Raw genomic sequence first — 14,789 nt, forward strand, 5'->3', positions numbered from 1 at the left:
TCAAGCTTCAATTGGGCCAAGAGTGATTGGACACACAAGGAATTTGTCTTGGTGCATATGCTCTCAGTGTACATAAAAGAAAAGATACACTACAACAATACAAATTAATGACAGTTTATTACTTAAGTAATAATAAAGGTGCACGTACACATATATAACTGAAATGATAAAATACATCTTATCAGGTTTCGGTGAGAAAAGAGGTTTAGAGAGATAAAAGGGATGGAAGACACAGTGCAAAAGATATGACAAAACTCTTGGTATTGCTACAGATTTGCTCATTGTAGGTCTTTTATGAGGAAGGGTGAACAGTGGGGTCCTTGGTACTCTCTGAGTTTGGTTGTATTTTTGCAGACTTTTCATTATCCAACTAGGTAACATCATCAGTGTTAGAATACCCTAATCAAGGAACTACAACTCAGACAAACAATAAAACATACAGTAAACAATAGCTTAATCAAAGATCCACCAGGAATATCCCACCAATATCCCACCAGGGCAAATAACTTGTATTATTACAATATCCTACAGAATTACCAAGTGACAAGATGGGCAGCCAATAAATTTAATAAATAAATAAAACTCAGAGCATAAAGTTTTTGTTAGGATTTATGGATGGAATTATAATGGAAAAATCACATGGTGTTTTATTGTTATATATGATAAAAGTAGCATGACTTCATATGTTTAGCATTGGAAAGATTTTACAGTACCCACAATAGACAAATAATTTAAAAAAGTGACAGAACTCACAACAAGGGATAGGTTAATTCTCCTTGCGACAAAAAAAAATCACTGAAGAAATTCATCTATAGTTGGAAGCCCTTTGCGGATTTTTTTTTTGCAGAAGATAGAGAAAAATTAAATGTTGACATGGATTTGTCAAAATTTTAAAAGAATTTTTTTTTCTTTCTCCTTTTCTTTTTGGGGAAAATGGACATTTTATTACAGTCTTAAACCAAGAATTGAATGTAAGTGTTCTTTATAACTTTGGAAGAAGAAGTTAGAAGACATTCTTTGTTTATATTTTTGTTTTCCTTCCTTTTTCTTTAAAGGTTAGTTGTGTTCATTTTAAAAAAAGAAAAAAGCTTCAAATGACAAAGTACATTAAAGTTTGGGGGAAGGTTCCTGTGTTGGAATAATTATCCAAGTGAATGACTTCCTGAATATGAAGATCTATTTCACATTATTTTAAAAGTTGACTGACTTCTTCACTGAAAAGTGTTATGCAGAATCCACTCAGTCACTTATAGGCAGTCTTTAAAAATATACTATTTTCTCCCTAAGAATCCTAAGATCTACAGTAGGACCTGAGAACAAAGTACTGTAAATGGCTTAGTAAAAAATCCAACATGATCACATTTAGGTATGATGCGGGTAGATGAGCATGAGATGTAATCTGTTCACACTTGCCAGCTTGACTGAGATAGCTACTTATGTCTGCCCCTTTCTATCCTCTGGCCGCAGCCGGTTTTCATGGCTATAAAGAGCTGTTATTGGTTAATTTAAGGTTTAGGGTTAGTAGACATGCATTGTAGTGAAGTAGAAAACATAGCCAGCACCAAAGAAAGAAATTACAAACTATGGCAATGTGAAAAGTATTTCTATATCAAAATAACTTTGCTCCTACACTGTCTCAAACCTTCCCATTTACATGATCTGCAAATGACAGACTAGAAACTGTGTTGCAAGCAAATGTAAATACATTGTTACAAAGGATCGTTAAATTGCATCTCTGCTAAATAATTAACAGCCAAGCCGAAACTGATTAAATCAAAGAAAATAACAAATAAGCAAACCTTTTACGCAAATTTCATTGGGCCGACAAATGAGTCACCCAGACTTAACCCACACATCAAAAAAAATATTTGCAAATTATAATCCAAGTTAATTAAAATATTTTCCTCAGCCGAGTTATAATTCACCAAATTATAACATCATGTAAGGTATGTACACATTCACCCTACATCCCTACAAGGACCATGTTTCTTATAAATATCTCTGTTCTCTGTACTCCCATTTGTAGCTACCTTCAAAAGCAGATTCCTTGTTCTACAAAATAAACTACATCCTTTCCATGCAGTATGTTTGGGGTCCTTCTTGTGAAACTGGCTCCGATCAGGAACCCAAATTCTCTTGACTGTAAAATTACTGTAATCTATTCTGTAACATGACAATATTCTCCTTTTGGTTCTTTGCATATGAATGGTGTAAATATGAACAAGAATTAAATTAGAAATGAAAAAAGCCTCAATTAGCATACATTTTAATTAATTTCCTAGCCTATAAAAGTTTATCCATCTAATACAGCAAACCTAGTTTGTGGATATACAAACACTCATATTAAGAAAATAGGAAACTACTGGAATTGGTGTTGTAGTGTCAACATAGTGTTCGCTCCATCTCAAATTCCTATTGAGAAAACTGTGGGAAATAGCAGCTGCTCTTAAGCAAGATTTTCTAATATATAAAAACCTCATGTCTCCTAATTGTACATGTTATCATTAAAATGTTACGTTTTTCAGTCCTTCAGGTTTTATACCCTAAGGCCATATTCCTGCTTTACTTTTACATACCTAATCAGAGAAATTATATGGAAGCAACAAGTCTAGACCCAGGAATCCCAAAGGTGCTTTTTCAGGAGGCAACTGGATTTTCTTGTTTTTTCTTTGAAAATGTTTAAATCCTTCCACTCCCCACTATCCTGTCAGAGCTAATGAAACTTATTGGATGAGAAGTGAAACATCTTCAAAGAAAAAACAGGAAAGTCCAATTGCCACCTGAAAAAGTACCTTTGGGACAGCCCTAACCTGGATGACTGAGAATCTCTACAGACTTTTAGACCCAGTAATAGTTACAGCTAATTTAAACATTATATTTTCTACTATGAAACCTTTTTTCAAAAAAAAAATGTGACAGAATCCCACACTATGTACAGATGCTGGAAATCCTTGACTAAGCTTTACTGATTAAAAACATGTATTAATTTGTCCATCTCTCCTACCCACCATGCTAAAAACAATGCCACAGTGCTATATGCAAAGTTCCAATTAGTGTATTTATTTCATCTTATTTCTTAATAGAGCAGATGATCAATTCTGTACTGGAAGATTATTAGACAATTGACTCTCAAGGCTCACCTTCATTGTGCAACTCATTTTCAGCAACAACAACAAAAAATGAGGTAAATTCCCTCCTGAGACTTATACAAATTCAGCCATACATTACAGAAAGTCACTTCTTCCTCAATTTTTTTTTCAAATGAGAGAAATCCAATGGAGGTCTAGTTGTCACCTCAAAAATCTCTCTTGACTTTGGTCACCTTAGCTCTTCACCAAGCTCACTTAGGTATTTTGTAGCTTTCATCAATTTATTTTCAGCTCCAGATAATGCAACATTTTCCTGGAAATTCTCAGCACTCCTGCTATCTGATATGTAGGAGCCATTCCTTGCTAATTGTTTTCATTTCTAAGACCTCTTTCACCATACATTTTTCTTTATTCTCTGTTTACCGTTCCAAAGTTTTTATTATGCATTTTATAAGTTAGACTGGAAATCACAATGCTAATGAGAAATGAATATTTTTATAGCAATTAAGAAACCAGAAGCAAAAGCTCAACATGTCTGAGTAGTTTTTCTTGACAGACGGCAGTAAGAAGTGGTTTGACATTCCCAAGGCCAAAGACCACACAGCTAAATTCAATCATGTCCAACCCTTTATTTGCTTTTGCCTAATGGACAGATTCTTGCTAAACTAAAGCTATAACCTTCTAACCAAGTGGATATATCCAGAGAGATTCTAAACTGAACTATCCTGAACCTCTTCCTCCCTATCCCACGGAGCCTGGGATTGCGCAGTTTCTTAATCTGGGTCTCTTCTGGGAAAGCTCTGTGTTGCCAAAACTATCCCTCCCTCTGATTCTCCAGGTGCACATTCTATCACAGTCAAAACAAAACCTTTTGTTTTTTCTCAAAGAAAAAAACAAAACAATCCAGTTGCCTTTGAAAAAACATCTTTGATACCACCTCTAGGATGTTTCTTCAAATTTCCAGTCTTGTTTTTAACCCTGGAATTTCTAGGCGACCTTCCATCTTAGTACTAACCAGGTCTAACTGGGCTGATCCTAAGGTGGACACTTCCTTAGGAGAATATGCCCCCATCCTAAACAGTAAGAGCTGGCACTGGATATGCAGATGATCCTGCGACTGGCAATTTTTTTTTCTCTCCTGGTGGTTGATGAAGTGCTGAACAGGGAGGAAAGCAAATCTGAGAACTCAACAAATTGCTTTGCCCAGTGCATGCTGAACATACAAAACCAGGACTGCAGCATTTGGCAGTGACTCAGAACAGAGACTGGATAAGGATCGGTACTGCAGGAAGCAAATTTCATGTCACTATAATTATTGCTGACTCAAACGGCTATCAGATGGATAGTTTTGTTACTGAGCAGGGAAAAGGTCCAAGACTAAAGTTATATTTTGTAGGCTGGTCACGTAAAACAGGATCATCTGGCCTGCAATGGTATGTTCAGAGCCAGATAGTATAGGACAGTGATGGTTAATCTTTTTTGGTGCCGAGTGCCCAAAAGTGTGTGGTGTGCGAATGCATGCGCGTGTGCCCCAATCCCCAAAATGCAATGCGAGTATCCCTGTGCATACATGCACGTTCCCTGCGCATGCGCCCCTCTGCATGCGCCCTGGCCCCCTAGCCCCCATTTTGGCTTCCAGGTTGGTGCAGGAGGCTTTTCAGGCCCAAAACAGGGTGCCGGGGGGGGCTCCCAGTTTCTCCCCCCAGCACATCCTAGCTTTCTCCTACATTTCTGCCTCCCGGGCCTTCCCCAATCTTTGAAGTTTCTCTCCCCAAAGCATCCTAGCTTTCTCCTTCATTCCTGCCATGGAGAGGCACCTGTGGCGGGTGGAACCTGTGGAGATTGTGGAAGGCCCTGTGTATGCATGGCAGAGACCAGCTGGCTGGTGGGAGGCACGCGTGCATGTGCGGTGAAGCTGGACTGGGGCGACAGCTGGCATGCCCACAGAGAGGTCTCTGCATGCCACCTGTAGGTGGCCATCATGGGTGTAGGATAAAGTATGTCCTATTTGGCAAAACTGCATTGGTAAAACAACATCGCAGTGTAATACCATGAGCAGATTTCCTCTACTAGCAGCATCACGAACTTCTTTCCTCCCCTGAAGCTAGAAAACTGATGTAACTACATATACTTACATCCTGTTATTAGTTTTTATTATTAGTTACAGGTTCCATAAAACAAAATATTTTTGTTATTCTACTTCGTTGCAGAAATAATGTTAACCTATTATGGTTTATGTTTGGACAATAATCTTTCATTTAAAAAAATCTATTCATAATGAACCAAGAGGAAAAATACATTATCTGGTTGTGTTATTATTTAATGAACAGTAGTATTCAGGACTTTAAGCCATAATAATAATAATAATAATGTTTTAATTTGTATACCGCCCTTCTCCCGAAGGACTCAGGGCGGTGAACAGGCAGATAAAATACAAACATACACAATAATTAAAACAACCCTTAAAAAACTGATTTAAGCTTGCCCGAAAATTTAAAATAACAATACACCCCATAAAATTACCAAAATTTAAAAACCCATCATCCAATTAAAATTTAAAGGTAAAATCAAGCTAGTCCAGCCATACGAAATAAATAGGTTTTAAGTTTGCGGCGAAAGGTCCTAAGGTCAGGTAGTTGTCGAAGCCCAAGGGGAAGTTCGTTCCACAGGGTCGGAGCCCCCACAGAGAAGGCCCTCCCCCTGGGGGCTGCCAATCGACACTGTTTGGCTGACGGCACCCTGAGGAGTCCCTCTCTGTGGGAACGCACTGGACGCTGGGAGATAGAGGCCGGCAGTAGACGGTCCCGTAAGTAGCCCGGTCCTAAGCCATGGAGCGCTTTAAAGGTGGTAACCAATACCTTGAAGCGCACCCGGAAAACAACAGGTAGCCAGTGCAGTCTGCGCAGGATAGGTGTTACGTGGGAGCTCCGAACCGTTCCCTCAATAACCCGCGCAGCCGCATTTTGGACTAGCTGAAGTCTCCGGGTGCTCTTCAAGGGGAGCCCCATGTAGAGAGCATTGCAGTAGTCCAGGCGAGAAGTAACGAGAGCATGAGTGACCGTGCATAAGGCATCCCGGTCCAGGAAGGGACGCAACTGGTGGATCAAGCGAACCTGATAAAAAGCTCTCCTGGAGACGGTCGCCAAATGATCTTCAAAGGACAACCGACCATCCAGGAGCACGCCCAAGTTGCGTACCTTCTCCATCGGGGCCAATGACTCACCCCCGACAGACAGCCGCATTTGCAGCTGACTGTACCGAGGTGCCGGCATCCACAGCCACTCCGTCTTGGAAGGATTAAGTTTGAGCCTGTTCCTCCCCATCCAGACCCGTACGGCTTCCAAACACCGGGACAGTACTTCAACAGCTTCACTGGGGTGGCCCGGGGTGGAAAAGTACAGCTGAGTATCATCAGCGTACTGTTGGTATCTCACCCCAAAGCCACTGATGATCTCACCCAGCGGCTTCATATAGATGTTGAACAGGAGGGGTGAGAGAATCGATCCCTGCGGCACCCCACACATGAGGCACCTCGGAGTCGATCTCTGCCCCCCTTTCAACACCGTCTGCATCCGGTCAGAGAGGTAGGAGGAGAACCACCAATAAACGGTGCCTCCCACTCCCAACCCCTCCAGCCGGCGCAGCAGGATACCATGGTCGATGGTATCAAAAGCCGCTGAGAGGTCTAATAGGACCAGGGCAGAGGAGTAACCCTTATCCCTGGCCCTCCAGAGATCATCCACCAGCGCGACCAAAGCTGTCTCTGTACTGTATCCGGGCCGGAAGCCGGACTGGAACGGGTCTAGATAGACAGCTTCATCCAGGTACTGGGGTAGCTGACATGCCACCGCACTCTCTACAACCTTCGCCGTGAAGCGAAGTTTGGAGACTGGCCAGTAATTCCCTAAAACAGCTGGGTCCAGGGAAGGCTTCCTGAGAGAGGTCTCACCACCGCCTCTTTCAAGGCAGTGGGAAAGACCCCCTCCCGCAAAGAAGCATTTGTAATCCCCCGGAGCCAGCCTCGTGTCACCTCCTGAGTAGCCAGTACTAACCAGGAGGGGCACGGATCCAGTAAACATGTGGTGGCATTCAGCTTACCCAGCAACCTGTCCATGTCCTCGGGAGTCACAGGATCAAAATCATCCCAAACCACCTCAACAAGACAGGTCTCGGAACCCTCGCCTGGATCTACCCAATTTTGATCCAATCCGTCCCGAAGCTGAACGATTTTATCGTATAGATAACTGTTAAACTCCTCGGCACACCCTTGGAGGGGGTCCTCCCGCCCCTCCTGTTGAAGGAGAGAGCGGGTCACCCGAAACAGGGTGGCCGGGCAGTTATCTGCCGACGCAATGAGGGAGGAAACGTAGGAACATTTTGCATCCTCAGTGCCACTAGGTAGGTCCTGCTATAGGGCCTAACTAGTGTCCGGTCAGCCTCAGAACGGCTGGATCTCCAAACACTCTCTAGGCGTCTTCTCCGGCGTTTCATCTCCCTCAGATCCTTGGAGAACCAAGGAGCTGGTTGAGACCGACGCCGGGTCAGAGGCCGCAAAGGCACGACACGGTCCAAAGCTCCAGCTGCGGCCTGTTCCCAGGCCGCAACTAGTTCTTCAATCGTGTCGTGGGCCAGGTGCTCGGGAAACGGCCCAAGCTCCGTCAGGAACCTCTCCGGGTCCATCAGGCGCCTGGGACGGAACCAGCGCATTGGTTCCATCTCCCTGCGGTGGTGGGTAGCGGTCCGAAAGTCTAGACGAAGGAGAAAATGATCTGACCATGACAAAGGTTCAACAACTACATCATTTAAAACCAGATCATTCAACCACTGGCCAGAGATAAAAATCAAGTCTAGGGTGCCTCCCCCGACGTGGGTAGGGCCGTCAATTAATTGAATCAGGTCCATGGCCATCATGGAAGCCATGAACTCCTGAGCCGCCGAGGATGCCACGCCGGTTGATGGCAAATTGAAATCCCCCATGACCAACAGTCTAGGGGTTTCAACTGCCAACCCGGCCAGCAACTCCAACAGCTCAGGCAGGGCTGTTGTCACGCAGCAAGGAGCCAGGTACGTGATCAGCAAATCCACCTGAGTCCTACGACCCCACTTCACGTAGAGGGATTCACACCCAGCTATCTGAGGCACAGTGGTCTCCCTCGGCTCAAGACTCTCCTTAATAATAACCGCCACCCTGCCACCCCTACCCTGGGCCCTCGGCTGATGGAATGCTCGGAAACCTGGTGGGCACATCTCCACTAGGGGAACCCCCCCTTCGGTGCCCAACCAGGTCTCTGTAATGCCCATAACGTCCGCGGTCCCTTCCTGAATAAGATCTGAAATCAGGGGACCTGGCATTACATAACATCAGCCGAAGGCCCAAGTCCCGAGTACTCTGGCCACTCGGGTCACGGGAAAATCCTGGGGGGCCGGAGCACGCAATCGCTTGTAAACAGCGAGAGTGAACCCCCGAAACCTGATGTGCCCCCTCCTTCTGTCATATTTGCCTCTCCCACTTACCGTATTAATAGCTCGACCCTGACAAACTGGAACGACACCCCTCTCCACAACCTTTGGACCTATTAAGTTACCGCCGCGAACACATGGTGGACCTAGCACCCTCCCTGATGGGTTTCCCCCCCCACCCATCCACCCCCCTGAACCAAACCCGTCAATTTTCTCCCCCCCTTAAAATTCCCCTTAAAACTCCCCGGTAAAAAACGATTAAAACTGTTCCTTAAAAATCCCTTAAGCCTCCTAGATTTCGGGGTTCCAAAACCCGTCCTCAAGATGTGCCCTCGATAGTGTGGAGGGCCAGACCTGCGAGAGAGGGGAATCTCGCAGGGCAAGAAGGTCCGCAGTTGAAAATCTTCGCATAAATAAAAATACAGTACGGTCAGCAGTCCATCCAAGCCGGTCAAGATGTCAAAATGTCATTACAGCAAGACTGGGCTCCCTGGCTGGCGAGATGGACCGTGGACTTCCAGGACTCCGGGGGGCCGTTATTCTACCCCCAAACCCAAACGGCCCCACTTGCCCCAGGTCCAGATGACCAGCCATTCTCCTCCAAGCCAGTCCATTCGGCCTTGATGTTAAAGTTGATATGGGCCTTGATGTCAGGGACTCCATACCCGGTTGCTCCGGCTCTTCAGGCCTGACCTTGAGCAATCCTAGGCCGAGCTGCAGAGGGTCCAAAAGAGGGCCAGCCTTGCCTCTAACTCCTCCTTCAACGGGCCGAACCCTCCAGATGACACATTTGACCCTCTGCCACTACCTCTCAGCGACCGATCTTCTCCTCTCTCTTCCTCTCTGGCATTGATGGAAAAAAAAATTCTCAAGTGTTGATAGAAAGCCCTCAGCCCCTGGAAGTAGCGGGAGGCCGCCCGCCGCCGCTGCCACCGCCACCGGAACCCAGAAGCCAAGCGCGACCGCCGCGGCCATCACCCCGGCCAAAGGCCCAACAGAAGGCCCAACAGAAGGCCAAAGGAAACGCTGAGGGGAAATGCCGAGCTCCGAGGGAAAAAAGTCCGGCCAGGCCCCTTCTGGCATCGATGGAAAAGGCCCTCAGCCCCTGGGGGAGGCCTCCACCGCCACCGCTGCCAGACCCGAAAGTCATACAGCGCCCGCTGCGGCCGCAACCGCCGCCCCAAGCAGGCCGAGGGAGCCGCCGAGGGAGCCGCCGAGGGAGCCACAGAGCCACAGAGTCGCTGCAGAGCCATCACAGAGCCGCCGAGCCTACCGCCGAATGACCGCAGGCCCAGACAGGCCGTGGGAGACGCTGAGGGAGCCGCCAAGCCACCGAGCCTACCGCCGAGCGACCGCCACCCCAAGCAGGCCGGGGAGACGCCGAGGAAGCCGCCGAGCCCACCGCCGAGCCTATCAGCTGTCCCGAGGCTCCCGACTTGGCTGGCCTCAACCCAAACGCCGTATCCAATGTTCCCCCGGCAGGGTCTGGGACCGGGAGGGCCAAAAAACAAACCCTCCCGGTCCCAGACCCCAGGAAAGGCCGCTAACCGCTCCGCCGAAGATCTTCACCGTGCCATCTTGGCGCATTCTAAAATAGAATCATATCAAAATCCTGGCAATCTTAATATAATGGAGGACAATGTGTAACTTTCCAGCTATAACTGAACTACAACTCTCTCAATATTATGGTAGCAATTTTCTCTGAGTCACTGTGCAGCCAAAAGGTCACAAAATACCTATTCTTGCTTGAATGGCAATGGAGCATATACTCAAGCCTATCTCTAAAGTTAATGGAGTTTTCAAAATCTTCACTATAATTTACTCATGCTCTAAGTACCCATTGCTCCAAAGACAATAATTTAATCTTGGATGAAGTAGGGATGTGCCATTTACACACAATTTAAAAGGATGATGCTGATTTGTCTTACTTTAAATGGTATTTGTTTCCTTTAATTAAACCTGACTCAATATGCCACTCAAACCTGGCACTTTTTTGATGGAAAATCATTATCCTGTGTCAATTTCTCTGCTCACAAGTATGCAGTTCCTGGAGATTTTAAATAAATAATATCTGCATTCTGTAACCAAGAAAATAAATAGAATCTTCCTGTTACCACTATGGAGAATCCAGATTCCACTTTTATCATGGTCAAAACATTATTATGTCCTGATAAGGTGCAAGTTAGAAAAAGTCCTGAAGACCAGAGGTGGGTTTTAGCAGGTTCTGACCAGTTCTGGAGAACCGGTAGCAGAAATTTTGAGTAGTTTGGAGAACTGGCAGTAAAAATTCTGACTGGCCTCATCCCTATCTATTCTCTGCCTCCGGCGTCCCAGCTGATTGGGAGGAAATGGAGATTTTGCAGTAACCTTCCCCTGGATTGGGGGGGGGAATGGAAATTTTACAGTATTCTTTCCCTGGAGTAGGGTGGGAATGGAGATTTTACAGTATCCTTCCCATGCCACGCCCACCAAGCCATGCCCACCAACCCAACCCACAGAACCGGTAGTAAAAAAATTCAAAACCCACCACTGCGGTAGACCCCCTTGATTGCACGTGACTGGAGGATATACTGTAGAGAATTTTTCCATGGATAGAAATTGTCCATTGAGAGATTTATTGAGATCAGGGATACAGTTAATGCCATGGCTGAACAGCTCCTATCTACCTCATGTTTTTATGTTAGTAAGAAAAGACATTTACAAAAATCTCAGCTCCGCACCGGACTTTTCAGTTGCTAATGTATCTGACATCACTACAGATGACTCTCAAACTGTGAGCAATCCATTGCATTTGATTGGATGCAGTGTATTACTACATGCCTTACTGACATCTGTGCCATTTTCATTTTTTTAGTTTTTCCGATTCATTTGTTTGGAAATCATTAATTTAAACTCACCCTGAAAAACTACAATAGGAAATAATTAGCGTCATAAGCTTTCACTTTCAAACACCTTGAGGAAAAATTCATGTTGCTTACCTCTGCCTGGCCCAAATATTAAAAAAAACTACAAAAAATATCCAATGTTCTGCCGTTATTCAGGGGAATAACCCTATGTGTGCCCTGAACGCCACATAGCTCTGAAATATTTTCTGGCTCAAGAATTTGGGGAATATGGAACAGAATGTTAAGTAATCCATAAACTTCTGCCCAGTAGGGAGAGGTCAGCAGGAGAAAGAATTTGTGAAAGTAGTTTAAAGCTGAAAAAGCAAAAAAGAAATGCTGAGGGCAGGAAAAAGCATATGAGAGCTAGGTGGGTAGAAGTTTGGAAACTTTACAAATAGCAAACCTACATTTTCAAAGGCAGCACATATTGTTTAGGAATTCAATTTCTATTACAGTTCATAAAGAAGTACTAGTGGCTTTCATTCATCATTCATTTAAATCTGCACTGCTTGAAAAAACATCCATAAGAGCATGCGAAAGTGGGCAGAACAAGCCCTCTTTCAGATTTCTTAAATGAACTTTATAATCGTTGAATATGCATTTGAGCAAACCATAAACTGTGCTGCTTAACTGGCTCAAAAGACTGGATGTTTTTATTAGCTGATAGGCAATTGATTGATCAAGCAGGCAAGAACAAATAGAACAACGCCTGTTTATAACTCTACCCTATTTATTTTACTTTATTTGCCCAATTGAATTTTAGCCATTTATTTAAAAAATCTACTAACATCCCTTCCCATCATTTCAGGGCTCCAGCCAGCTCACAAAGCAAAAAGGGTGGTACCATAATGCGTCAGGCTCAATTTTATTTATTTATTTATTTATTTAATTTGTCATAACAATATACACAAGCAACACACAAAAATATATCTTATATCTTATATAAGATATAAACATATATATATATGAGGAGAAACAAGGAAGTATAAGCATATATATATATATAGAAAAAGAAACAATAGGACAGGAAGGGTAGGCATGTTTGTGCTCTTATGCACGCCCCTTACAGACCTCTAAGGAATGGGGTGAGGTCAACAGTAGATAGTTTTTGGTTAAAGCTTTTGGGGTTATGAGAAGAGACCACAGAGTCAGTAATGCATTCCAAGCACAGATAACTCTGTTACAGAATTTCATATTTTCTGCAATCCAAATTGGAGCGGTTGACATTCAGTTTAAATCTATTGGTCTATTGTGTCTTTCTTTTTCAAAAAAAACCACCACCACACAATCTGATAACTTTGGTGAAATAAATGAACTGTGCGCTATTGTCTGGAGAGGATCACTACTGCAGACTTTGTGGATTAAGCACAGAGATAAAACTTTCCCTGCCTTACCTGAAACCTCAAAGACAGATCAAAAACTACCTAGTAACATGGATTAAAACATCACTTTTATGACTACTATATTCAGATGTTTTCAGCTCTGTAAAAAGTGTAAGCTCTCCAAGAGGTTTGGATTCGTTTCAGCAAAACACAGCTATGATATACATCTCTTTTGAAGCACTACAGACCAAACAGTCTGCTAGGATTCAGCCTGAGCCTGTTCCTCCCTTTCCAGACCCCAACAGGCTCCAGGCACTGAGAGAAAATATTGCTTGGGTGACCAGAGGTTGAAATATGCAGTTGGGTATCATCAGCACTCTGATAATACCTGGCCCCATGTTGCCAGATGGCCTCCCTCAGCAGCTTTGTTAGAGATTAAACAGGAGAAGGAGGGAGGTCAAAACCTACAGCACCCTGCAAAGCTTGGGCCTTCTTAGATTAAACCTCTGTCTCCCTATCAACTGCAATCTAATGGAAAGGAAGGCCACCACAACACTGCCTTCCTTCCTGTTTTTATTTTTTATTTTATTTATTTTATTTATTTTGTCACAACAGTATATATAAGCATAAGCATGAAAGTAACTATATAATATATAAGCATATATATATAAGTATAAGTATGTAATAACTATATTAATTGGATATAATGAAAGGAAACAATAGGACCGGGACGGTAGGCGTGCTGGTGCCCTTAAGCATGCCCCTTACAAACCTCTTAGGAATGGGGTGAGGTCAACAGTAGACAGTCTTAGGTTAAAGTTTGGGGATTTTGGGATGAGACCACAGAGTCTGGTAGTGCATTCCAGGCATTACAACTCTCTTACTAAAGTCATATTTTCTGCAATTGAGATTGGACCGGTTCACTTTAAGTTGGAAACTATTGTGTGTTTGTGTGTTGTTGACATTTTGTAAGACATTGGAGCAGAAAACAAGCTAAGGAGGCAATTGGACTCTGGAATAAAAAAGGAGAAAAATAAACAAGACCTCTTACAGACCTCTTAGGAATGGGGTGTTTTCTCAGGCTCATCCAGAAGGATAGTGTGATCATTAAAGTTTAACATTAAAGATTAAAAAAAATATGTTTGTCCTTGTATCATCAATAGTTTCTGATGGGGTTTGTTTCTTTGGAAAAGATCCTAGGGCTCACTCCACGGTTCACTCAAGGGCTAAGTGTGATGTTTTGCCAGGAAGAAGCCATGCATATAGGTGCGTGTGTGTGTGTGTGTGTGTGTGTGTGTGTGTGTGTGTGTGTGCAACATATGTTTCTACCAATGGTGAAATCTGAACCAGTTTACTACCGGTTCGCTGGCTGCACATGCGCACTGCACGCACGCATGCACAGTGCGCACCACGCACCACATGCAAGGTGCACGTGTTCAGTGCATGCCAAAAGGAGGCATGGGGCAAGTGCCAGGGAGGGTGATTAGCTGTGACGGCCGATCTTTTTTTTAACTTTTAAAAGCATTTTTTTTTATAACCTATTCAGCCAAATAGGTTGTAAAAAATGCTTTTAAAAGTAAAAAAAAAAAGAAGTTCTGACTATCAGGAAGCTCAGCTGTTATGGTCAGAGCCTTTTTTTAACCTTTTAAAAGCATTTTTTAAAAGAAGCAGCAAGCAGGCAAGCGGACAATTGGGCGATTGGGTGGGCATGGGCAGGGGGGCAGGGATATTTGCTACCGGTTCTCCGAATCACCCGCCATCGCTACGAGATCAGCCGATCCGGTCTGAACCAGGAGCATTTCACCCCTGGTTTCTACCATATAAAACATGCATTTGTCAGCTAACAGGAAGGAAGGAAGGAAGGAAGGAAGGAAGGAAGGAAGGAAGGAAGGAAGGAAGGAAGGAAGGAAGGAAGGCTGGCTAGAGGCTTGCCTATCTATACCGATTACATTCAAGGTCTAGAAAAGTAGATGTGATATCTAGACCGTGATATGGACACAGAGAATAGGATTGTCATAAAAATATAATGAGTT

This window comes from Ahaetulla prasina, chromosome 3, assembly GCF_028640845.1.
Source record: "Ahaetulla prasina isolate Xishuangbanna chromosome 3, ASM2864084v1, whole genome shotgun sequence".
Taxonomy (NCBI): Eukaryota; Metazoa; Chordata; class Lepidosauria; order Squamata; family Colubridae; genus Ahaetulla; species Ahaetulla prasina.